Source organism: Pristiophorus japonicus, chromosome 5 (assembly GCF_044704955.1).
Source record: "Pristiophorus japonicus isolate sPriJap1 chromosome 5, sPriJap1.hap1, whole genome shotgun sequence".
NCBI classification, from domain to species: Eukaryota; Metazoa; Chordata; class Chondrichthyes; family Pristiophoridae; genus Pristiophorus; species Pristiophorus japonicus.
This window is the reverse complement of record NC_091981.1, coordinates 92,630,676-92,655,727: the sequence shown is the minus strand read 5'-3', so window position 1 is coordinate 92,655,727 and position 25,052 is coordinate 92,630,676.

The following is a 25,052-nucleotide window of genomic DNA, read 5'->3' as shown; positions in this document are numbered from 1 at the left end:
GTCAGGTTCTTGGTCTCTATGAGCTTTCGGAATATGCCTGCGTGGCCTATTCCTTCAATGAAAAAGTCTCTCAGCATTTCTCTCCTCAGTTCATCGGAGAACTCACATAAACTAGCCAACCTCCGAAGTTCCGCCACAAAGTCGGGTATGCTCTGGCCCACACAGCGTCTGTAGTTGTAGAAGCTGTGTCTGGCCATGTGTAGGCTGCTTGCTGGCTTCAGGTGATCTCTTACCAGTGTGCTCAATTCTTCAAACGACTTGCTTGCTGGTTTCTCGGGCGCCAACAGATCCTTCATTAAAGCGTATGTTTTCGAGCCACAGCCGGTCAAGAGATGGGCTCTTCTCTTGTCTGCCTTATCGTCGCCTAACCAGTCTTTGGTTACAAAGCTTTGCTGGAGCCTTTCTATAAAGTCCTCCCAATTGTCTCCCGCATTGTACTTTTCATCTGATCCGTTGTTCGCCATTCTGTGGATTCTGTAATCCCGTAACCCATCGCCACTGTAAAGTCCTGTCCCCTCAGTACAGATTCACACGAGGCACGTAGTGAAGTCAAGGTCACTCTGGACCTGCACCTTTATTTCACAGCTCTGGAATGCTGCACTTGCCTGAGACCTGTCCTTATATACCTATCTCTTGCAAGTACACCCCTGGTGGTAAGGTATGCTGATGGTTACAGGTCATATCTTATTACAGTCATGTATAGCATGTTAGGATACAGTTATATATAATAATGTAAGATACATGACAACATCATTGGGGAGGAATCACATTACTGGAACTACGATGGTGGAAGCATTGTGTCAGCATATGCAAAGAGATCTGAAAAAGGTGAGGAAGGCCTTTGAAAATGAAATAATTTCAAAGGTTTAATTGTTTCTTTCCATTTGCTGAATTAGGATTTATAAGAAACATGGTATTTCGAAAGAGAAGAAAAAAGCCAGTCTATTCAACATACTTAACTCCTCTGTCTGATGTCAGCCAATAAATCAAATGCCATCTGGAAACAATGACAGTGTCTGAAGCAGATAAAGTTTTTGAATCAGATGAGTTGCTGAGACAATGTGTACGTCTGCCTACTGAACATTCGATCTGTGCATACAGAGTGTGCGGCTCTGCCATTGTGATGTGATGTTTGTCTAAAATGGTTTGTTGACTGTTAACAGGAGAACCATTATTTCTGCTCTGTATAAGCTTCGTTCTCAATGCAAATATCTTCACAGAGCTGATGTGTGGGGATTTCAACTGAGGGGCCAAACCAAGTTCGGTAGTGCAGCTTTAAATATTAATCCAGGGATTTGTAACAATCTTGTAATATTAACAGGTTATCCTGACTTTGCAAAAACTAATAGCCACTTATGTTATTGCAAGTCTCAAATCCAGTATGTTTATCAGATTTTGATTCTCATGCATTCAGGCTAACCTGTTGTAACACAAAGTCCATTGAATTCAAGTTGCAATGAATATGCTTTGAGCTGGATAGATTTTCAAAATCCCAAACAATTTTCTACCAGCACTGATCTGATTGCATTGATCCCATTAAACAGAATAATTTCAAGTAAATTGCTGTTAAATGTATAACTTTTTCCTCGATTGCACATTTTACCATCACTTGATGTCCACAGACACTTGTGACTAGCCGCAGATAACAGAATGCTGTCTGTTAAATGCTATCAGTAGCTCCTATCAGTTAGAAATACTCTAGGCAGGTAGTGATGCATGATCTCTATTATATCGACTACCCACAAAACTACAGGAATTTGTTTGAAAGAAATAATGTATTTCAGCAATGATGAGTAACAAAGTTAATTTTACAATACCAGTAGGACTAGATAGCTTTGTATGTATGCCGTGTGCTTCTTACAGTACATAGGGGATCTATAATAAAAATAATCCAAAATAACAATACTGGAATATATTTTTAGTCGGTGTTCAATCAGTTCTTAGAATATTTAGCCAGTTAACATCTGGTATTTCCATCGATAGTCTCAACGTCATCCTGTGCATAGAATCAAACGTCAATTTTCTGCTATAGATACTGAATGTTGTTTCAGGGAATTTATATTCAGCTATGTTCATGATAGGCAGTCCCTCAGAATTGAAGAAGACTTGCTTCCACTCCTGAACAGTCCAATATGGGAGCCACAGATTCTGTCACAGGTGGGACAGATAACCATTGAGGGAAGGGGTGGGTGGGACTGATTTGCCGCACGCTCTTTCCGCTGCCTGCGCTTGATTTCTGCATGCTCTCGGTGTTGAGACTCAAGGTGCTCAGCGCCCTCTCGGATGCACTTCCTTCACTTAGGGCGGTCTTGGGCCAGGGACTCCCAGGTGTCAGTGGGGATGTTGCACTTTGTCAGGGAGGCTTTGAAGGTGTCCTTGTAGCGTTTCCGCTGCCCATCTTTAGCTCGCTTGCCGTGAAGGAGCTCCGAGTAGAGCACTTGCTTTGGGAATCTCGTGTCTGGCATGCGAACTATGTGGCCTGTCCAGGTGCTTCAATGCTGGGGATGTTAGCCTGGACGAGGACTCTGATGTTGGTGCGCCTGTCCTCCCAGGGGATTTGTAGGATCTTGCGGAGACATCATTGGTGATATTTCTCTAGCAACTTGAGGTGCCTGCTGTCCATGGTCCATGTCTCTGAGCCACACAGGAGGGCAGGTATTACTACAGCCCTGTAGACCATGAGCTTGGTGGCAGTTTTGAGGACCTGGTCTTCAAACATTCTTTTCCTCAGGCGACCGAAGGCTGTACTGGTGCACTGGAGGCGGTGTTGGATCTCGTCGTCGATACCTGCTCTTGTTGATAGGAGGCTCCCGAGATATGGGAAGTGGTCCACGGTGTCCAGGGCCGCTCCGTGGATCTTAATGACTGGGGGGGAGTGCTGTGCGGTGAGGACAGGCTGGTGGAGGACCTTTGTCTTACGGATGTTTAGCGTAAGGCCCATGCTTTCGTATGCCTCAGTAAATATGTCGACTATGTCCTGGAGTTCAGCCTCTGTATGTGCGCAGACGCAGGCGTCATCTGTGTACTGTAGCTCGAGGACAGAGGTTGGGGTGGTCTTGGAGCTGGCCTGGAGATGGCGCAGGTTGAACAGGTTCCCACTGGTTCTGTAGTTTAGTTCCACTCCAGCAGGGAGCTTGTCAACTGTGAGGTGGAGCATGGCGGCGAGAAAGATTAAGAAGAGGTTTGGGGCGATGACGCAGCCCTGTTTGTCACCGGTCTGGACGTGGATTGGGTCTGTGATGTATCCATTGGTAAGGATCACGGCCTGCATGTCGTCGTGAAGCAGGTGGAGGATGGTGACGAACTTTTGGGGGGGATCCGAAACGGAGGAGGACGCTCCATAGACCCTCACTATATTAACATGCAGATGATGCCACATTTTCGGTTAAAGTTAGAAGACTGGCCAGGGCATCTAGATACACTGGCCTGATGCCTCTCCAGGATGTCTTTCATAGTTAGCGTTGTACATTTTGAGTCATTATCTTGTAGGAATATGCAATATTCTTAGCAGCTTGGTTGCAGAGAAGATCACATAGTTTGGTATCAATTTCATTAAGAGAGGTCATAAGCCACCTGAAGCAGACATATGTGCTCCTCAGAGAAGGATCACCTTGGAACTATGGACACTTCACTAAAAGTCAAAGGGCTAGATTTTTGGTTGTCTATAGCCTCAGTTAATGCCCAGATGGCGTTAATGCGAGCGTTAGAGCTTACTGAATGGATGCGCAACTTTTAGCACCACGACAGAAAATTATTTAGAGGTTTACCGGGGGCACAAACTGCTCGTGCCTGGCTGCTGACGATCACCCCGATCATGACGTAGTCCTGATGCAATGCCCATGCTGGCGCCCCAATCGCTAAATTCACAGTGTGCGCCTCATTGAGCACCCGCCAACAACGACGTGATGAAAAACAGTCACTTCTGCCTTGCAGAGTCGTTAACTGGTGGCTACATAAAAGGATGAGGAAGCGCGTCCCTCAGAGGTCACAGTCAGTGCAATGTTTACACAGAACACGGTGCGTGAGCCTCCGAGTTTGCAGCAGCAGTCAGACATAACAGTTCAGCTTGAGAAAAAATCATTTTGAAAACTTTAATGGGGGCATTACCAGTTCGCCACCATTGCATTCTACATGCAAGGCGGCGTGAAGAGAGAAGGGCTGTTGGCCATTTCGGTGGTCGAAGGAGAAGAGCCCCTAGACGTCGGGCAGGAGACCTTACACGCACAGCTTTACTGTCGGCAATGCTCATATCTGGACATGTCCGAGGAGCAGTATGTCAGAAGGCTGTGCTTCCAAAAGGAGGTAGTTACAGAGATATGCCATCTACTGTAGGAAGACCTGCAGCCTCACATCGGCACCAGGACTGCACTGCCCGTTGCAGTGAAGATCATGGGGCACTCACCTTCTATGCCTCCGGCTCCTTCCGGGCTGCATCAGGGAACATATGCAGCATCTCACAATTTGCAGCACTTTGCTGCATCCACGATGTCACGCAGGCTCTCTACATCCATCAAATGGACTTCATTACCTTCCTGATGGCCAGGGAGAAACAGCATGAGTGCGTTTGTGGGTTTGCCAGGATAGCTGGTTTCCCAAGGGTGCAAGGAGCAATAGACTGCATACACATGGCTTTGCGAGTACCATTCCAGAATGCAGAGGTATTCAGAAACAGAACGGGATACCACTCCCTAAATGATCAACTGGTGTGCGACCACATGCAGCGCATCGTTGCAGTTAATGCTTGCTATCCTGGTAGCTCACATGATGCGTTTATCCTCCGGGAGAGCACTGTGCCACGACTGTTTCAGCCACCACGAGAAGGCCAAGGCTGGCTGCTCAGGGACCAGAGATATGGCCTGGGCACCTGGCTAATGACCCCTCTCCGCAACCCCACACAGAGCCGGAGGAATGCTAAAATGAGAGCCGTATCACCATCCGCAACATCATAGAGCAAAAAATAGGGCTATGAAGCAGTGACTCCAATCCCTGGATGGCTCTGGAGGCAGCCTTCAATACTCCCCTCAACAGGTCACACAATTCATTGTGGTGTGCTGCATGCTGCACAACTTGGCCATCATGAGGGCCCAGGCCTTGCCAGTGGGGATCGCAGGCCCACCTCAGGAGGAGGATGAGGAGTGGGAGGAGGAGAAGGAGGAAGAGGAACAGGAGCCTGCTGATGCCCCGAATGCCCAGCAAGACGATGAGGACCAGGAGCAGCCACGGAGGAGGTAACGTGCCAATGTTGGCAGTGGCAGGGCTATTCGGCAGTGGCTCAGAAGGGAGTGCTTGGCTTAAATGGAGTGAGCTGAGGGATGCAACTAATAATGACCATGCATTGTGCCACGTTAATGCCACATCTATGTAATAAGTTCACAGTCATAAACCAAAGGCTGAAGGAGATGGTCAAAGTAAGACTTTATTTAACACGCAGCTGTAACAACCCCAAAAACCACACACCTTCAAATAATACAAAATGGAGCACCCACCTCTTCAAATTATACAACAGATGAAGAATATGTACACAATATGTACACAATATGTACATGGGACCTATGGGGACACCTTTCATCAGTGGGTTTTACGTTGGCATTTCCCACCCCCTCCCTCAGCTACGGCTCCTCCTCAATGGTTCCTCAGTGCCTGCAGCAAGGCTGCTTGAGGGCTGCTGTGTGTCTGAGGAGCACAGGACAGATGGCCTCGGAGGAAGCTCTGAATCAGGTGTGGGCATGGAAAGCCTGGCTGTTGACTGCACCGCCTCAGGATGGGCGACAGCACTGTGGGATGGCTGGGGTGCAGGCCGTGTCGGGTGCAAATGCAGACTGGAAGTGGTGGGAGCCGAAATGCTGTCATCATGAGGAAGAACAGCACCTTCCATTTCCTGTGGCACATTGCCACTCCTCCAGAGCAGTGCCAGAGCATCAGAAGCAATATGTGCCACCACAGGTTGCTGACCTGTTGTGGCACCATCTGCTCCCTGTCTGACTGTGGAGAAGACAGAGAGGAAAGTGCCAGACACTGCTTGTATGACAGCACTCTGAGACTGCATAAACACAGGGAGCGCTTGAAACGCTGCAGTCTGAGATTGCGTGCCAGCAACCAGGGACTGCATGACATCACGGAGACCTTGCGTGGCTTCAGCCTGTGATGTCATGGCTGCTGCCATGTCAACCATGGCACGCGCTATCACCTCTGGGACCCCACTGTCGCTCATTGAGGCTGTTTCCTGGTTTAGATGGGCAGTGGACTGTTGAGGGCATGGGCTATGCTGGAGGTGGTCTTCGCCACACTGACAGCAAGTGTATCCACGCTCTGCGGCACACTCTCCAATGCACCCATAATCTCACAGTGCATCGGCGATGACTCCCTGGACAGAGCCTCCCAATCCAGGTCCTCAACTGCCTGACTGAGAGCAGGACTCCTGGGCCAACTTACCCTCTGGAGAGCTGGCCCCCAAGTTCCCCTTGCGTAGCGCATTGCTGCAGGCCACTTGGTCCAGGAGCATCTGCATCTGTAAATCCCTGGAGGTTGGTGGTTTCCTCCACTGAGCAAAATAAGAAGTTGTCAGTGGGTCTGTAGCTACTCATGTGCAACATGCATCTGTACTAAGTGACTCGCTACTGAGATATATTCTTACGACATCACTAAGAAGCACACATGCACAAGATGGCTCTTAACAGAACTGCCATCATGTGACTTTGCCACATGACCCTTTTATTATTATACATCAGTAGTTGCAGTACCACAGTAGTCCACTAGGTGGAGCTCTCTATTAGTCTTCTCCCTCCTATACACAACAAAATACATGGACTTATTTTTCCATATTTACAAATCAAACTTGACCACTGGTTTTCTGTTTTGAAGAGGATACCTTTGCTCTCAAACAGAACTTTCTAAACTTGGTGTTAAACTTAGATTTATTCTAGGCTGAGCCTGAGGAGATATTTTCTCCAAGGGCTGCCCTTGATCTACTTTCGGACTCTGCGCAACTTCAGACTGTTTGTCAACCTGACTTGGACTCAGACTGAAATTCTGACTATCTCTTAGACTTGTTTCTAGTATATCTGATGTAGGATTTGCTACTTGTATTCTACTTGTAACAAGACTCATCAGAAATAATCGAATCATTTCAACTTTCAATTCCTTCCACATCTGTAGGGAAAATATAATCAATGTGAACAAACCTAATCTTTGCATGATCAAACATCTTGACCAAATATGTGCAAGGACCACATATGTTCACTACTCTTCCTGGTAACCATTTTAACCATTTATGATGATGATTCTTCACTCTAACATCCTGATTCAATTTCACACTTCTCTCTCTTACTCTATCTCTATCATGATTCCCTTTCTGTCTTAATTGTTTCTCTTCTACTGTGTGCCAAGTTAGGCTTTAACGAGAACATGATTTGTGGTTGACGTTTGAGAAACAACTCTGTTGGTGTTCAACTAGTAGTTTTATGAGGAGTATTATGATAAGTAATTAGAAAGTTTGCTCATTTGTGGTCTAACAACAACTGCCATTTCCTTGGATTTGGATCCAACATTTGCTTGATGAGGGCACGTTTTACAATTTGTACTGTGCACTCAGCTGCACCATTCGAAGCAGGGTGGTATGGTGGAACTTTGGTATGTTTCACACCATTTCTGCTCATGAACTGTGCAAATTTTTTGAACAAAGCTACGGGCCATTATCAAACACAATTTCTTCTGGGAGGCCATATGAAGAAAACAATCTTCGCAAATTGTCTAGTGTTTTACTTGTTGTTATTTTACGCATCGGGAACACCTCTACCCAGAGCGAATGACTATTAATCATAATGAACAATTGTTGTCCTTCTAGCTCAGCAAAATCTACATGTGACCTTTGCCTGTGGTGGTTTCTTGCTTACCGATTGATATGTTGTACACTGACTAATGATGTACTCTATATCTTTATCTAAATCTGGCCACCAGAAGTAACTGCATGCAAAACTCTTGGTCAAGCACATTCCCAGGTACTGTTCATGAAAATCTCCTAACAATTTGGACATGAACTTATTTGGGATAACCACTCTTGCATCCCACATGATACAATCTTTATCCACTGACAATTCATTCCTATGAATGAAGTATGGATGAATATTTTCCACTGATATCTGGTTTGGCCAACCAGTTGCTATGTAATCATATACCTCTGATATAACTGGGTCCTGTTTGATTGCTCTACCAATCTCTTCAACTGTGACTGGCAGTTCATTAATGTATGAAAAATAGAACACTTCTTCCTTATTCGGTGTAACTTGTGATGCGGATGGCAACTTGTGATCAGCTGATCGTCTGTACTCAATGTCATACATATATGCTCACAAAATCAAAGCCCATTTCTGCATTCGGGCTGCAGCTAATGTTGGAACGAGGGACTTTGGATGGAGGATGTGTGTCAGGAGCTTATGGTCAGTAATGATGGTAAACTTACAACCATACAAGTATTTGTGGAACTTCATGACCCCAGAAATCAATGCCAAAGCTTCCCTTTTGATCTGCACATAATTCTGCTCACTGAGAGTGCATGAAGTAAAAGCAATTGGTCTCTCCTCCCCAGTATCTTGTACATGAGAGATCACTGCCCCAACTCCATATGGAGAGGTGTCACATGCTAGCTTGGTCTCCTTAGATACATCATAGTGCACGAACATGGTACTCTCTACCAACTTTTCACACTCTTTGAATGCTGTGTCGCATTCTTCTGACCACATCCAATGGACCTGTTTTTTCAACAGCTCGTTCAGTGGATGTAGCACTGTTGCCAAATTTGGTAGGAACTTCCCATAATAGTTCAAAAGACCCAAAAATTATCAAAGTTCAGTGACATTCTTGGGAGTGGATGCATTTCTAATTGCATCCATCTTTCCCTTGTTTGGACGTAAACCATCTTTGTCTACTCTGTGCCCTAGGTACTCCACTGAGTTTTGAAATAACTCACACTTATGAGCAGTCACTTGTACTCCGTGCTTATCTAGCTGTTTGAGCACTTCATTCAATATGTTATTATGTATTTGCCTGTTTGGTGCTGAAATGAGTATATCATCTAAATAACATTTTACCCATTCAATGCCTTGGAGAATCTGGTTCATCACTCCTTGGAATATGGCGGGGTCAGAAGACTCTCTAAATGATAGACTATTAAATTGATATAGGCCTAGATGAGTATTTATAGTCAAGCATGACTTGGACTCCTCATCTAGCTCAATTTATAAGTAGGCATTTATCAGATCTAACTTTGAAAAGATCTGGTCACCTGTCAGCATTGTGAACAAATATTCTATATTTGCTAATGTATTGGGAACATTAACCTCTAGAACTTGGTTTACGGTTACTTTATAATCACCACACAACCTTATCATCAGACTTAGGTACAACAACCATGGGTGTAGCCCAATTACTTAGATCTATCTTAGAGATAATATTCTCAGTTTCTAGTCTTTTGAGTTCTTGCTCCACTTTCTCCTTAGTGCATATGGTATGGGATGTGGCTTGTAGTAAACTGGTCTTGCGTCCATCTGCACTCTAACACTTGCTTTGAAGTCTTGGATCGGACTGCCTGTTTCATGGAACACCTTCGGATATTGCTTGATGATGTCATCTTTCAATGCAAATTTTGTTTCCACACGAAAAATTAATTCCACTCCAGCTTCAGTGCCCCCAACCAATTTCTACCTATCAAGGCAGGCTTGTCTCCTGGAACTACTATGAGAAGCAAGCTCTGAAACTGATCCTTGTACTTCACCGGTACGTGCTATGTCCTACAACAGGAATTTACTCTCCTGAGTAGCCTCGCAGTTCTTTTTTCGATTTCTCCAGTAGAAAATCACGCAACTTGTCAAGATATAGCGATTCCGGTACTATGCTCACGGATGCACCAGTGTCAATTTGCATGGGTATCCTGGTTCTTGCAGCATTTACTTGGATTACGATATTTCACAAATCGCTGTTAGATGCCCTTGTGCTCCTGAGGACGTGTATCTCCAGAACCTCCTTGTCCTGTTGCTTCTCTTCAATGCTATGTAGTGTCTGCCGATTTCTACTTCTAGGCATTGAACATCGGTTTACTCTTCAGTCGGCATGCTTTCACAAGATGCCTAGTTTTCTTGTAGAAGAAACACCCTGCCTTCACATATGGACAGTTTTGAGCAACGTGTTCTCCCAGTACATTGGCCAGTTGCTGAGGCCTTGGGGCCCAACTGTCTTTTACTTTTAACCTGAAGACGATGCACCTCAGTTGTCTGCTGACTGGAAATGGGTGTGAAATTCTCAGGTGTATGGTCAGCCATATCCATCGACATAGCTGTCTGACAAGCAAAATCAAAAGTCAAGTTAGAGGTTATCAACAATTTTCTTCTGATTGCTTCATTTTTCATCCCACAAACAAAGCGGTCACGTAATGCTTGTTCCTGAAAGTTTCCATAATGAAAGTGAATGGGTAACTTTTTTATAGCTACAATGTACTCACTAATACTCTCATCGTTCAATTGATTTTGTGTTCCAAAATGATGACTTTCAGCAATTTCCAGGGGCTCAGGACTGTAGTGCTGTCCATGTGGCATGTCCTTTGGCTTTGGCACAAGCTAATTTTTTTACGGTTTCACATACCTTGGGGCTTGCTTCAGTCAAGAAAATAGCCCGTTTCCTTTCTAACACCACCCGGTTATGGTTTTCATCATCGGGGATTGCGACGATGCTATCCGCAGTGAAAAATATTTCGAGCCACTCCACATAAGCTCCGACAGTCTCTCGGTCATGATGGAACTCACCCAATTGCCCTATTATTCACATAGGCAGAGCCATCTGGACTCTGCCAATGTTGACAGTGCAGCCAAGTGTGCTTATAACTAACCTTGGATTTTTAGCTGTTCTGCAAAACAAAGAATCTCTCAAAGTCTCTTTGTTGGTTGGCAGGAACATCCAGCAACAAACATTTCAGCTGGGGCATCCAGAAATCCTATCCTACGTCACCAATGTGATATATTCTCATGACATCACTAAGAAGCGCACACACACACACACACAAAATGGCTCTTAACAGAAAGTATCATCATGTGACTTTGCCACATGACCTTTTTATTGTTCAACATCAGTAGTTGCAGTACCACAGTAGTCCACTAGGTGGTGCTCTCTATAACAGCTACTGATGTCGTGAGGTGTGAATGGTTGCATCTCAGCCTGAGTGGCAGCTCACAGTGGATATGTAAACGGTGAGGTCTGAGCACAAGTAGGTATGAGTAAGTATGAGGCTGAAGGCCTGTGACTGCATTTGGAGAGTCAAAAGATGTTGGCAGGTGCCCTCAGGATGAGTCGAGAGCTAGAAGGTGAGAGATGTTTGGATGGGCGGGGCATGTTTGGGGAGGCTATAGAGAGCTTTGAGTGTGTCTCCAGCAATGAGGAGCATGGCCTGGCACACATAGAGAAGGTGTGAGCAGTGTGAAGCAGTGAGGCTCATATGAAGGCATTGCAAGTATAATGTAACAGGTATTCACTCTGACGACACCTGTCAGTTCATTGAATTTCGTGCGACATTGAGTCGCGGTCCTCTGCACCGTGTTGCAAGCAGAAACGTGCTGTGCGACCTCCCGCCACAGCCTCCTAAACACTCTGGGGGATGGTCTTCATCCCCCTTCAGGCAGCAGGGCATTTTGGCGACATTCTACGGCTTCCAGCGGTCGAGAAGCAGTGTGCTATTTGTCTGGCTGCCTGTGAATCCATCTTCACGCTCTCAGGTCAGTGAGAATCCTTAACTGTGCCTATGCATACTTGCATTGCCTTGCCTTTCAGAGTTGGCTCTTCCTGAGATCTGAATCGGAGTGCGCAATGTGTCGGAGGAGCAGTGAGTTGTCGAGGAACGGGAGTCCGGGGGAGGCCCATAAAAGGCCCAGCAGCGTCGGAGGAGCGGTGAGTCATCGGGGAGTGAGAGTCTGGGGGAGGCCCTTAAAAGGCCCAGCAGTGTTGGAGGAGTGGTGAGTCATCGGGGAGTGGGAGTCCGGGGGAGGCCCTTAAAAGGCCCAGCAGTGTTGGAGGAGCGGTGAGTCATCGGGGAGTGGGAGTCCGGGGGAGGCCCTTAAAAGGCCCAGCAGCGTCGGAGGAGCGGTGAGTCATCAGGGAGTGGGAGTCCGGGGGAGGCCCTTAAAAGGCCCAGCAGCGTCGGAGGAGCGGTGAGTCATCGGGGAGCGGCAGTCCGGGGGAGGCCCTTAAAAGGCCCAGCAGCGTCGGAGGAGCGGTGAGTCATCGGGGAGCGGCAGTCCGGGGGAGGCCTTTAAAAGGCCCAGCAGTATTGGAGGAGCGGTGAGTCATCGGGGAGTGGGAGTACGGGGGAGGCCCTTAAAAGGCCCAGCAGCGTTGGAGGAGCGGTGAGTCATCGGGGAGTGGGAGTCCGGGGGAGGCCTTTAAAAGGCCCAGCAGTGTTGGAGGAGCGGTGAGTCATCGGGGAGTGGGAGTACGGGGGAGGCCCTTAAAAGGCCCAGCAGTGTTGGAGGAGCGGTGAGTCATCGGGGAGCGGCAGTCTGGGGGAGGCCTTTAAAAGGCCCAGCAGTGTTGGAGGAGCGGTGAGTCGTCGAGGAGCCAGCTGGTGCAGCTGCAGCAGGGAGAGAAGGTAATAAAGAAGTAAAAAGAAATCGAAGTGTGACATCACAGCCAAGGGGTTAAGTGATTGGCTGGTGATTGGTAAGTAGTTTTTCTTCTGTTTCTTTTCCTTTATCAGTAAGAAACCTTTGGCAGTGTTGCCAAATTAAATTAATTTAAGGGTTAAGTCATGGCAGGAGAGCCCAGACCCATGTCATCGGAAATCTTGCCCTGCAAGTGTCGTCGCTCCCAATATGCGCGAGATCTGTCAAGCCAGAAACTTGACAGATCGGAAAAGTCAGTTTTCAGCGCAGGCGCACTGCGCGCTGAAAGCAGACTTTTCCGATGCCTTCCCGGGTCCGTAGGAACTTCGTACGGACCCAGGACATCGGAATTTCAAGGCCGTTATATTTTCTGCAGCAAGCTCTTCTGTAAAGTGGTTTCCTTATATTTGTGTTATTTTATAGTGAAATTACCCTTTTTTTATATTAGGAGTGCATATGATAAGCAATCCGATAACATATTGGGCTGATTTTCACCTTTACTGCCTGGATGTTATGCATCGCCTGGACAAAGCGCAGAGAGGAAAAGTTGATGGTGATGGTCACCTTCCTCACCACAGACAGAGCAGTGCGAGCAGCTGAGCGAGGCTGCAGGTCCTCCTGCAGTACGTGATAGCTCTGCTCTATTGTCTCTTTGGTGAATCGTACTCTTTAGAAATGTCTCTGTATGAGTCGTGCTGCCTGTATATTCTATGAAGGGGTTAATGGCTGATTGAGTGGTCTCTTGTTAAATGCTGTATGACTCTCCTTTGCTCCATTTTGTGCTGCTGCTCCTCCACCTCCTCCTCCATGATACAAGGATGTACCAACATGGAATACCATACCTGGTGCTGAGAAGCACTCGCAGTGGTAGGGGCTGGGGGTTGGGTCGGGGAGGGCGCGGGGGGTGGGTTTCGGGGGGGAGAAACCCACAGGTGTCAGAATCAGTGAGAAGCAAGTCCTGGTGTGTAAAGGCAAAATGGCAAAACAAATCTCTGCTGCAGAAATCAATATTCAAACTTTCCCTATACTTCAGACTCCTAAACTTCTCTCTTCCACCTGCCTCAGCTGATCCTAGCTGCTGCTTCACTTTATAAATCTCAGTCTAAGTTACCCAGTGTGCATTACAAGAGTAAAACCAGGAAACTCGGAGCTACTGCGTCCATGGACCTTATTTTGACATATGCTAATGCGGTTAGTCAGGACTCAGTGGGCAGAATGCGGGAAGGTTCAAAAAGCTCAAGGGAACTTGTGAGAAGCATATTAATGCTGAAAGTCGGGTGGAAATAGCTTCTGCCTGGATTTTCTGCCTACAAATAATTCCTGCACTGTTAATGCACTGAGAACGGCAAGAAAATTCACCCCTTTATCAGGTCATATTAATTTTTTGAAATGCCTTTTCAAATCATTATCACTTCCTATCATTCTATAAGTCTACTCTATAATGCAGGTATCAGGCATGTATTGAAATTCAGCGGCATCAAATTTATTTTCAGTTTATCATGTTTATCAGAATAACTGGATGAAGATGTCTCGCTAATTACATCAACAGTCACATTTCATTTTATTTATATGTAAAACTTTCAGTTTGGACATAAAATAGAGTGGAGGCATCTTATTTTGCACATCTAAAATGGACAGACATAATGTCGAAGACTGTTGTGAGATCTTATAACATTACATTTAAGAGCTGAGGCCCATTCACCACAAAGAAACTGAAACCATTTTATCATGCGATCCTATCTTCCCCTTTGTTGTAAAGCTGTGAATAAGAATCATTCTTTCAACTCTGTTACACTTATAAACCACTCATCTCATACATCATAACTGTAAGAAAAATCCTGTAATTAAAATCTGCCATTATGATTTATGTTTACATCTCTTCTGGCTTATAACCAACAAGATGGGCCAGTGCTCATTTTCCAGAGTCATGGTGCCCTCTGTATTATCGTGGGGCAGATATTGGACTTAATTGCACCCATTTTAATGGGTTGAATAGAACACCATAGTTGTGTACCATCTGCTTTAGCCTGAACAAGTCAAAGGGAAAGAGAGTCAAGTTGAGGTAAGGATATAAAGGGGGTGAAATTGCCTTGCGCCCCGATAGGAAGAGGTAAACAGCTGAGGCCGGGACTTTCTGTGCCGGGCACATAAATCCCGCCCCCTGCTACTGAATTGGGCTTATCGCCCCTCAAAGTGCTCCACTTCCTTTAGAGGCGGTTCCCGGAGCGCTACTGGGGCGGTGAGTAGCCTGACATCAGTAGTGGGGAAAATGTTGGAATCAATTATTAAAGATGAAATAGCAGCGCATTTGGAAAGCAGTGACAGGATCGGTCCAAGTCAGCATGCATTTATGAAATGGAAATCATGCTTGACAAATCTTCTAGAATTTTTTGAGGATGTAACTAGTAGAGTGGACAAGGGGGAGCCAGTGGATGTGGTGTATTTGGACTTTCAAAAGGCTTTTGACAATGTCCCACACAAGAGATTGGTGTGCAAAATTAAAGCATACGGTATTGGGGGTAATGTATTGACGTGGATAGAGAACTGGTTGGAAGACAGGAAGCAGAGAGTCAGGATAAACGGGTCCTTTTCAGGATGGCAGGCAGTGACTAGTCGGGTGCCGCAGGACTCAGTGCTGGGACTCTAGCTATTTACAATATACATCAATGATTTAGATGAAGGAATTGAGTGTAATATCTCCAAGTTTGCAGATGACACTAAGCTGGGTGGCGGGTGTGAGCTGTGAGGAGGATGCTAAAAGGCTGCAGGGTGATTGGACAGGTTAGGTGAGTGGGCAAATGCATGGCAGATGCAGTAAAATGTGGATAAATGTGAGGTTATCCACTTTAATGGCAAAAACATGAAGGCAGAATATTATCTGAATGGCGGCAGATTAGGAAAAGGGGAGGTGCAATGAGACCTGGGTGTCATGGTACATCAGTCATTGAAAGTTGGCATGCAGGTACAGCAGGCGGTGAAGAAGGCAAATGGCATGTTGGCCTTCATAGCTAGGGGATTTGAGTATAGGAGCAGGGAGGTCGTACTGTGGTTGTACAGGGCCTTGGTGAGGCCTCACCTGGAATATTGTGTTCAGTTTTGGTCTCCTAATTTGAGGAAGGACGTTCTTGCTATTGAGGGAATGCAGCGAAGGTTCACCTTACTGATTCCCGGGATGGCAGGACTGACATATGAGGAGAGACTGGATCGACTGGGCCTGTATTCACTGGAGTTTAGAAGGATGAGAGGTGATCTCATAGAAACATATAAAATTCTGACGGGATTGGACAGGTTAGATGCAGGAAGAATGTTCCCGATGTTGGGGAAGTCCAGAACCAGGGGACACAGTCTAAGGATAAGGGGTAAGCCATTTAGGCCTGAGATGAGGAGAAACTTCTTCACTCAGAGAGTTGTTAATCTGTGAAATTATGTACCACAGCGAGTTGTTGATGCTAGTTCATTAGATATATTCAAGAGGGAGTTAGATATGGCCCTTACGGCTAAAGAGATCAAGGGGTATGGAGAGAAAGCAGGAAAGAGGCACTGAGGTGAATGATCAGCCATGATCTTATTGAATGGTGGTGCAGGCTCGAAGGGCCGAATGGCCTACTCCTGCAACTATTTTCTATGTTTCTATGTTTCTATGTGTCCGCAAAATTTAGTGACCAAACTTTTGTTAGCGCCCCTCCCCAGGTCTGGTGTGCAACAACTGATTTAGCGCCCGTCAGCTCTTTAACCGATTCTGATGAATTTCTGGATGGGAGGCGCAAACATTTTCAAGGCGCTAAAAGTACCGCTCCGCCTGGATTAACGCTACAACAGAGGCATGACCAAATTTCTCCCCCAAAGGGTTTTTGTGTGCATTTTATTTCAAATAAGCAGAGATTTGCAAAATATTTACAGTCAAATTAGTATCTTTATTGCAACAGTAGGTGAGTACCATCTTCTTCATCTATAGAATTAATGCTGATGTCCTCCCTCCCCTCTCTCCTCTCCTCTCCCTCCCTCTCCCCTCTCTCTCTCCCTCCCCTTTCTCTCTATCCCTCTCCCTCTGTCTCTCACTCGCTCACTCTCCCTCCCCCTCACACCCTTCCTCCTTCCCTCTCCCTTCATCACATTCACTTCCTCTCTCCCCCTCCCTTCCTCTCTCCCCACCCTCTCTCACTCTCTTTCTCTCCCCCTCCCTCTCTCTCACTCTCTTCCCTTCTTTTTCTCTCTCTCATCCTTCGCTCCTGCCACGTGCTCCTCTCAGCTCGGCAGCAATGCCTGTGGAGTCCCCGCCCCCCCCCACTCACGCCCATTGGCCCCGCCGCATCCACTGCCGCCTCCTCATTGGAGCAGACCCATCGTCAATCAAACTCTTAAAATTCGCTCCATCGCACCTCGCCCTAATTGGTTGGGAGGTCGGGCAGACCGTGATCGCCCATTGGTCGACCAGTCACTCAGTCCGAACCACATCCTCAGAACTCCTGGCCCTGCCCCAGGACAGACAAAAACTGACTATTAATGGGCCTGAAATCCCAGTTCTGGGCTTCCTGCGGGCGGTCGCCTGAAAAGAAGAAAAAAGATGCACACCTACCTTTTGCTTCAGCACCCATCAATGATTCTGGTTTTAGGCCTCTCCTTCATGCGCATCGGAGCACGTTCACGCATTGCAGGTACGTAACTGAAGCTGGAGCTGAGACAACATTCCAGGTAAAGTACTCTCATTCTTAGCAATAGGAGCTCCGTAACTTTGAGTTCCTATTATTATCAAGGAGAACCTCCGCACCCCCCCACCCCGCAAACACAACATTAAAAAATAAAAAAAACACCTAACCTATTTAACAGTAATTGAAATTAAAGTTAATGAAATGTTAAATGTTGTAACTAGGGTTTAAAATTAACTTACCTCAGTGGACAGGGTTTTTAACATAAAAGTGTGTTTTAAAATTTTATTTTTATGTTTTATTGGGGCAGAAATCCGGGCCTTCACGGGTCCGTACGGAGTGTGTACGGACCCGGGAAGGTATCGCAAAATTTGGTTTTCGGCACGCAATGTGCACGTGCCGAAAACCGGCTTTACCGATCTGTCAAGTTCTAGCATGACAGATCATCCATACCTCACAGCCAGGACATTCGCATGGGCAAGATTGCGGTATTTACCCATATCTTGCCCAGCGAGTGACGTGAAAACTCTTGCGCCTGATAAAAGCAGGCACATAAACATAGTAAAATAAAATTTTAAAAATGCATTTTAATGTTAAAAACCCTGTCCACTAAGGTAAGTTTATATTAAATCTTAATTACATTTTTTTTTAAATCGGAAAATAATTTTTTATTTCCAAGACATTTATTAACTTTAATTTAAATTAATCTTAAATATGTGATGTATTTTTCTATTTTTTATTTGTGTTTGCGTGTTTGGGAGGGGAGGGGGCGTTCTCAATCATAATAATGAGAATTCTTACTTACGGAGTTCCCATTATAATAAATGAGATAATATTGTACCTGGATCGGCTGCCCAGTGCCATGTGACTCCAGCATACAGACATCCCGACATGCATGCACTCCGATGCGCAGGGACATGAGGCCTCAGGACCGGGATCGCTGGTGGGCGCAGCGGGATAAGGCAGGTGCGCATCTTTTTTACCATTTTTACCCAACGCCTGCGGGAAGCAGAGGACCGGGATTTTAGGTCCAATAAGTTTTAAAACTCTTACGCTGGTAAAAGTAGGCTGTGCGCCTCGCAATTGAGGAAGAATTGCTTCCATTCTTAAAATGAGTCCTTAGGTGGCTGAACAGTCCAATACGAGAACCAGGGTCTCTGCACAGGTGGGACAGATAGTCGTTGAGGGAAAGGGTGGATGGGACAGGTTTGCTGGATGCTCTTTCCGCTGCCTGCGCTTGATTTCTGGGTGCTCTCGGTAATGAGACTCGAGGTGCTCAGCGCCCTCCCGGATGCACTTCCTCCACTTAGGGCGATCTGCGGCCAGGGACTCCCAGGTGTCAGTGGGGATGTTTTTCAGGGAGGTTTTGAGGGTGTCCCTATAACGTTTCCTACCTTTGGCTCGTTTGCCGTGAAGGAGTTCCGAGTAGAGCACTTGGTTTCGGTGTCTCGTGTCTGGCATGTGAACGATGTGGCCTGCCCAACGGAGCTGATCAAGTGACCAACCCTCTTTTCAATCTTCCTTGCTGCCATGCTCCACCTCACAGTCAATAAGCTCCCCGCTGGAGTGGAACTAAACTATAGAACCAGTGGGAACCTGTTCAACCTTCGCGATCTCCAGGCCAGGTCCAAGATCACCCCAACCTCTGTGGTCGAGCTACCGTACGCGGACGACGACTGCGTCTGCACACATACAGAGGCTGAACTCCAGGATGTATTGACTGAGGCGTATGAAAGCATGGGCCTTACGCTAAACATTGGTAAGACAAAGGTCCTCCACCAGCCTGTCCTCGCCGCACAGCACTGCCCCCCAGTCATCTGTGACACTATCTAGCAATGATATCACGCAATGATCTCATGCCATGTAATCCTGTTATCTTTTACAGAAGAAGCTATTGAGGAATAGGGCCGAGCAGAGGCAAACGGGTATGGGGCCACTCGTCATCAGCGACCTCACTGACATCGAGGAGCGGGATGACCATGCAGGCATCTACAGACCCTGATGTGATGCCACGTGAGTAAAGTATACACCATTGCGTGATGTAAAGTCAATAGATGCCACACCCACTCATATTCGAACAATAATATTATTGTGTTCCGAACACAGATGAGACTGCACACAGGGAGGTTGAAGTAACAGTGACCTCAGTCTTTATTAAGACACTCCAGAGTGAGGAACAGTCCTTAGGGTCCGGCTTATATACAGTGCTCCCAAGGGATGCTGGGGATGCGCTCCCTGGTGGCGGAACATGGGAGTGCATGCCTTACAGATACACAACATCACTCCCCCACAAAGTCAAAGTGAAAACTATTTACAAGGTATCCCTGGTGGACCGCCTCGGTACAAATGTCTGTTCTGGTGTGTTGGCTGTGCCCTCGCTGGGCTGGCATGTTGTTGGCCCTGCAGGGCTGCTGGGTGAGCCTGGCCTTGCTGGGCTGTTGGGCGTGATGGGTTCAATTTCCTGGTCCGGGGTGGTGTCGTTGATCCTTTGGGTGTGTGTTGTGGGATCGAAAAAGGTGGTGTCTGCTGTGGGTTGTTCAGGGCAGTCTGTGAACTGCAGCCTCGTTTGGTCCGGGTGCTTTCTGCAAATTTGTCCATTGTCCAGTTTGACTACAAACACCCCACTCCCTTCTTTAGCTATCACCGTGCCCGCGATCCACTTGGGACCATGTCCATAGTTTAGCACATACACAGGGTCATTCAGATCAATTTCCCGTGACACAGTGGCGCGACCATCGTTTACATTTTGTTGCTGCCGCCTGCTCTCTACCTGATCATGCAGGTTGGGGTGAACCAGCGAGAGTCTGGTTTTAAGTGTCCTTTTCATGCGTAGCTCAGCTGGGGGCACCCCTGTGAGCGAGTGGGTTCTCGTGCGGTAGCTGAGCAGTACTCGGGACAGGCGGGTTTGGAGTGAGCCTTCTGAGACTCGTTTAAGGCTCTGTTTGATTGTTTGTACTGCCCACTCTGCCTGCCCATTGGAGGCTGGTTTAAATGGGGCCGAGGTGACATGTTTGATCCCATTGCAGGTCATGAATTCTTTTAATTCGGCACTGGTGAAACATGGCCCGTTGTCACTGACCAGTATGTCAGGCAGCCCGTGGGTGGGAAACTTGGCCCTCAGGCTTTCAATGGTGGTGAAGGTGGTGCTTCCAAACATTATTTCACATTCAATCCATTTTGAAAAAGCATCCATCACCACCAGGAACATTTTACCGAGAAACGGACCCACATAGTCAACATGGATCCTCGACCATTGTCTGGAGGGCCAGGACCACAAACTTAGTGGTGTCTCTCTGGGCGCGTTGCTCAACTGAGCACACACGCGGCATTGCCGCACACAGGACTCTAAGTCAGAGTTGATACCGGGCCACCACACGTGGGATCTGGCTTTCGCTTTCATCATTACTATACCCGAGTGTGTGCTGTGGAGATCCGAGATGAACATCTCCCTGCCCTTTTTGGGTAGCACTATGCGGTTACCCGACAACAGGCAGTCTGCCTGAATGGACAGCTCGTCCTTTTGCCGCTGGAACGGCTTGATTAGCTCTTGCATTTCAACGGGGACAGCAGAGGATCTTGGCTGGTCCAAGTCCTAATCTGGCGGGCCGTGACAGGTGATTTATCATTTTCAAACACTTCCATGACCATCAACAAGTCTGTGGGCTGCGCCACCATCAACAAGTTTGCAGGCTGCACCATTTCCACCCCCGGTGTGGGCAATGGTAGCCGACTGAGAGCATCTGCACAGTTCTCGGTGCCCGGCGAGTGGCGGATGGTATAGTTATACACTGATAGCGCGAGTGCCCACCTTTGTATGCGGGCTGAGGCATTAGTATTTATCGCCTTGTTTTCAGCGAACAGGGATATGAGGGGCTTGTGATCGGTTTCCAGCTCAAATTTGAGGCGAAACAGATACTGATGCATTTTCTTTACTTCGAACACACACGCTAATGCCTCATTTGGAAATCAGTGACAGGATTCGTCCAAGTCAGCATGGATTTATGAAAGGGAAATCATGCTTGACAAATCTTCTGGAATTTTTTGAGGATGTAGAGTGGACATGGGAGAACCAGTAGATGTGGTGTATTTGGACTTTCAAAAGGCTTTTAACTAGGTCCCACACAAGAGATTGGTGTGCAAAATCAAAGCACATGGTATTGGGGGTAGCGTACTGACGTGGATAGAGAACTGGTTGGCAGACAGGAAGCAGAGAGTCAGGATAAACGGGTCCTTTTCAGAATGGCAGACAGTGACTAGTGGGGTGCCGCAGGGCTCGGTGCTGGGACCCCAGCTATTTACAATATACCTTAATGATTTAGACGAAGGAATTGAGTGTAATATCTCCAAGTTTGCAGATGACACGAAACTGGGTGTCGCTGTGAGCTGTGAGTAGGATGCTAAGAGGCTGCAGGGTGACTTGGACAGGTTAGGTGAATGGGCAAATGCAGTATAATGTGGATAAATGTGAGGTTATCCACTTTGGGGGCAAAAACACGAAGGTAGAATATTATCTGAATGGCGGCAGATTACGAAAAGGGGAGGTGCAACAAGACCTGGGTGACATGGTTCATCAATCAATGAAAGTTGGCATGCAGATACAGCAGGCGGTGAAGGAAGCAAATGGTATGTTGGCCTTCATAGCTAGGGGATTTGAGTATAGGAGCATGGAGGTCTTACTGCAGTTGTACAGGGCCTTGGTGAGGCCACACCTGGAATATTGTGTTTAGTTTTGGTCTCCTAATCTGAGGAAGGACGTTCTTTCTATTGAGGGAGTGCAGCAAAGGTTCACCAGACTGATTCCCGGGATGGCTGGACTGACATATGAGGAGTGACTGGATCAAATGGGCCTTTATACACTGGAGTTTAGAAGGATGAGAGGGGATATCATAGAAACGTATAAGATTCTGACAGGACTGGACAAGTTAGATGTGGGAAGAATGTTCCCGATGTTGGGGAAGTCCAGAACCAGGGGACACAGTCTTAGGATAAGGGATAGGCTATATAGGACTGAAATGAGGAGAAACTTCTTCTCTCATAGAGTTGTTAACCTGTGGAATTCCTGCCGCAGAGTGTGGTTGATGCCAGTTCATTGGATATATTCAAGAGGGAGTTAGATATGGCCCTTACAGCTAAGGGGATCAAGGAGTGTGGAGAGAGAGCAGGAAAGGGGTACTGAGGGAATGATCAGCCATGAACTTATTGAATGGTGGTGCAGGCTCGAAGGGCCGAATGGCCTACTCCTGCACCTATTTTCTATGTTTCTATGTTTCTATGTTTCTCAATCATGCAGTAGGCCCTCTCGGCCTTAGACAAGCTCATGGAGGCATAGGTACAGGTTGCAACTTCCCCGCAATATTAGCTTGTTGTAATACACACCCGACTCTGTACGACGACACATCACATGCTCGCACAAGTCTTTTACAGGGGTTATACAATACAAGCAGCTTGTCGGAGCATAAAATGTTTCTGACTTTCTCAAAAGCAATTACTTGTTTTTTTTCCCCATACCCAGTTCTCACCTTTACACAATAACACATGTAGGGGCTCTAAGAGGGTGCTTAACCCCGGTAGGAAGTTACCAAAATAGTTGAGGAGTCCTAGGAACGACCGCAGCTCCGTGATGTTCTTTGGCCTGGGCGTGTTTCTGATAGCCTCTGTCTTGGCATCTGTGGGCCGAATGCCATCCGTTGCGATCTTTCTCCCCAAAAACTCCACTTCTGTTGCCATGAAGATACATTTCGACCTCTTCAGCCGCAGCCCTACGCGATCCAGGTGCTGGAGGACCTCCTCCAGGTTTTGTAGGTGCTCAACGGCATCCCGACCCATGATCAATATGTCGTCCTGAAAAACCACCGTGCATGGTACCGACTTGAGTAGGCTCTCCATGTTTCTCCGGAGGATCGCTGCAGCCGGCCGAATTCTAAACGGGCATCTGTTGTAGATGAACAGTCCCTTGTGCATGTTGATGCAGATGAGGCCCTTCGAAGACTCCTCCAGCTCCTGCGTCATGTAGGCCGAAGTCAGGTCGAGCTTGGTGAACGTCTTGCCTCCTGCCAGCGTCGCAAATAGGTCCTCTGCCTTAGGTAGCGGGTATTGGTCCTATAGCGAGAAACGATTAATAGTTACTTTATAATTGCCGCAAATCCTGACCGTGCCATCACTTTTGAGTACTGGAACAATCGGGCTGACCCACTTGCTGAATTCCACTGGGGAGATGATGCCCTCGCGTTGCAGCCTGTCCAGCTCGATTTCCACTCTCTCCCTCATCATGTGAGGTACCGCTCGCACCATGTGGTGAATGGGTCGTGCCTCTGGGACCAAGTGGATCCGCACCTTTGACCCGGAAAAGTTTCCAATGCCTGGCTCAAAAAGGGAAGGACATTTGTTACAAAGCTGGGTACATGAGGCTTCATCGACATGTGATAGCGCTCGGATGTCATCCCAGTTCCAGCGGGTTTTGCCCAGCCAGCATCTTCCAAGCAGTGTTGGGCCATCGCCCGGGACAATCCAGAGTAGCAGTTCCTGAACCGTGCCCTCATAGGTGACCTTGACCATGGCGCTGCGCAGGACAGTGATGAGCTCTTTGGTATACGTTCTCAGTTTCGTGTGGATGGGGCTCAGGGCTGGTCTGAGTGCCTTGTTGCACCACAGTCTCTCAAACATCTTTTTATTCATGATGGATTGGCTAGCGCCAGTGTTCAGTTCCATGGCTACAGGTAAGCCATTCAATTTTACATTTAGCATTATAGGTGTACATTTCGTTGAAAATGTGTGCACCCCGTATACTTCAGCATCTACCTCCTCTCTCTGAGGCTCGAAATTGCTTTGATCCACTGTGGATCGACCTTCCAGGTTTTGCAGAGTTTGCAGCTCGTCTGCAAGCTCGTTGGAGGTGCCCCATTGTTCCACAGCTCTTGCAAACATACCCTTTGAAGCGGCATGAATAGGCTGAATGGAATCCTCCACAACGCCAACAAGGTGTGAATTGCCTTGCGTTCATCCTTTGTTGTGGACTCTGAGTCATCTGGGCACCTGAGACCTGCTGGCAGTTGCAGACTCGTGGTTTCTGCCCTGTACATTTCTGCTCGCAAACACAGTTCAATTTAATTTATGAACATTGCTAGCACTTGTGTGCTGAGAGATTTGTTTGGTGTTATCACTGGTGGACATAAACGCCTGTGCTATCGCAATGGCCTTACTGAGGGTCGATGTCTCTACAGTCAAAAGTTTTCATAGGATGGTCTCGTGGCCAAAGCCCAGTACAAAAAAGTCTCTGAGCATCTGCTCCAGGTAGCCATCAAACTCATATTGTCCTGCAAGTCACCTTAGCTCGGCAACGTAGCTCGCCACTTCCTGACCTTCAGATCACTGCCTCTTGTAGAACCGATACGTCGCCATCAGCACGTCTCCCTCGGATTAGGATGCTCCCGAACCAGTGTACACAGTTCCTCATACGACTTATCTGTGGGGTTCACTGGAGCCAGAAGATTCTTCATGAGGCTGTAGGTCGGTGCCCCGCAGACCGTGAGGAGGACTGCTCTCCTTTTTGCAGCACTTCCTTCTCCGTCCAGCTCGTTGGCTACAAAGTACTGGTCTAGCCATTCGACATAGGCTTCCCAGTCCTCACCCTCCGAGAACTTCTCCAGGATGCCTACAGTTTGCTTCATCTTTGCGTTGGATTCGTATACTCGTCGTCAGTTATTGTGTTCCTAACACTGATGAGACTGCACATCGGCAGGTAGAAGTAACAGTGACTTCAGTCTTTAAT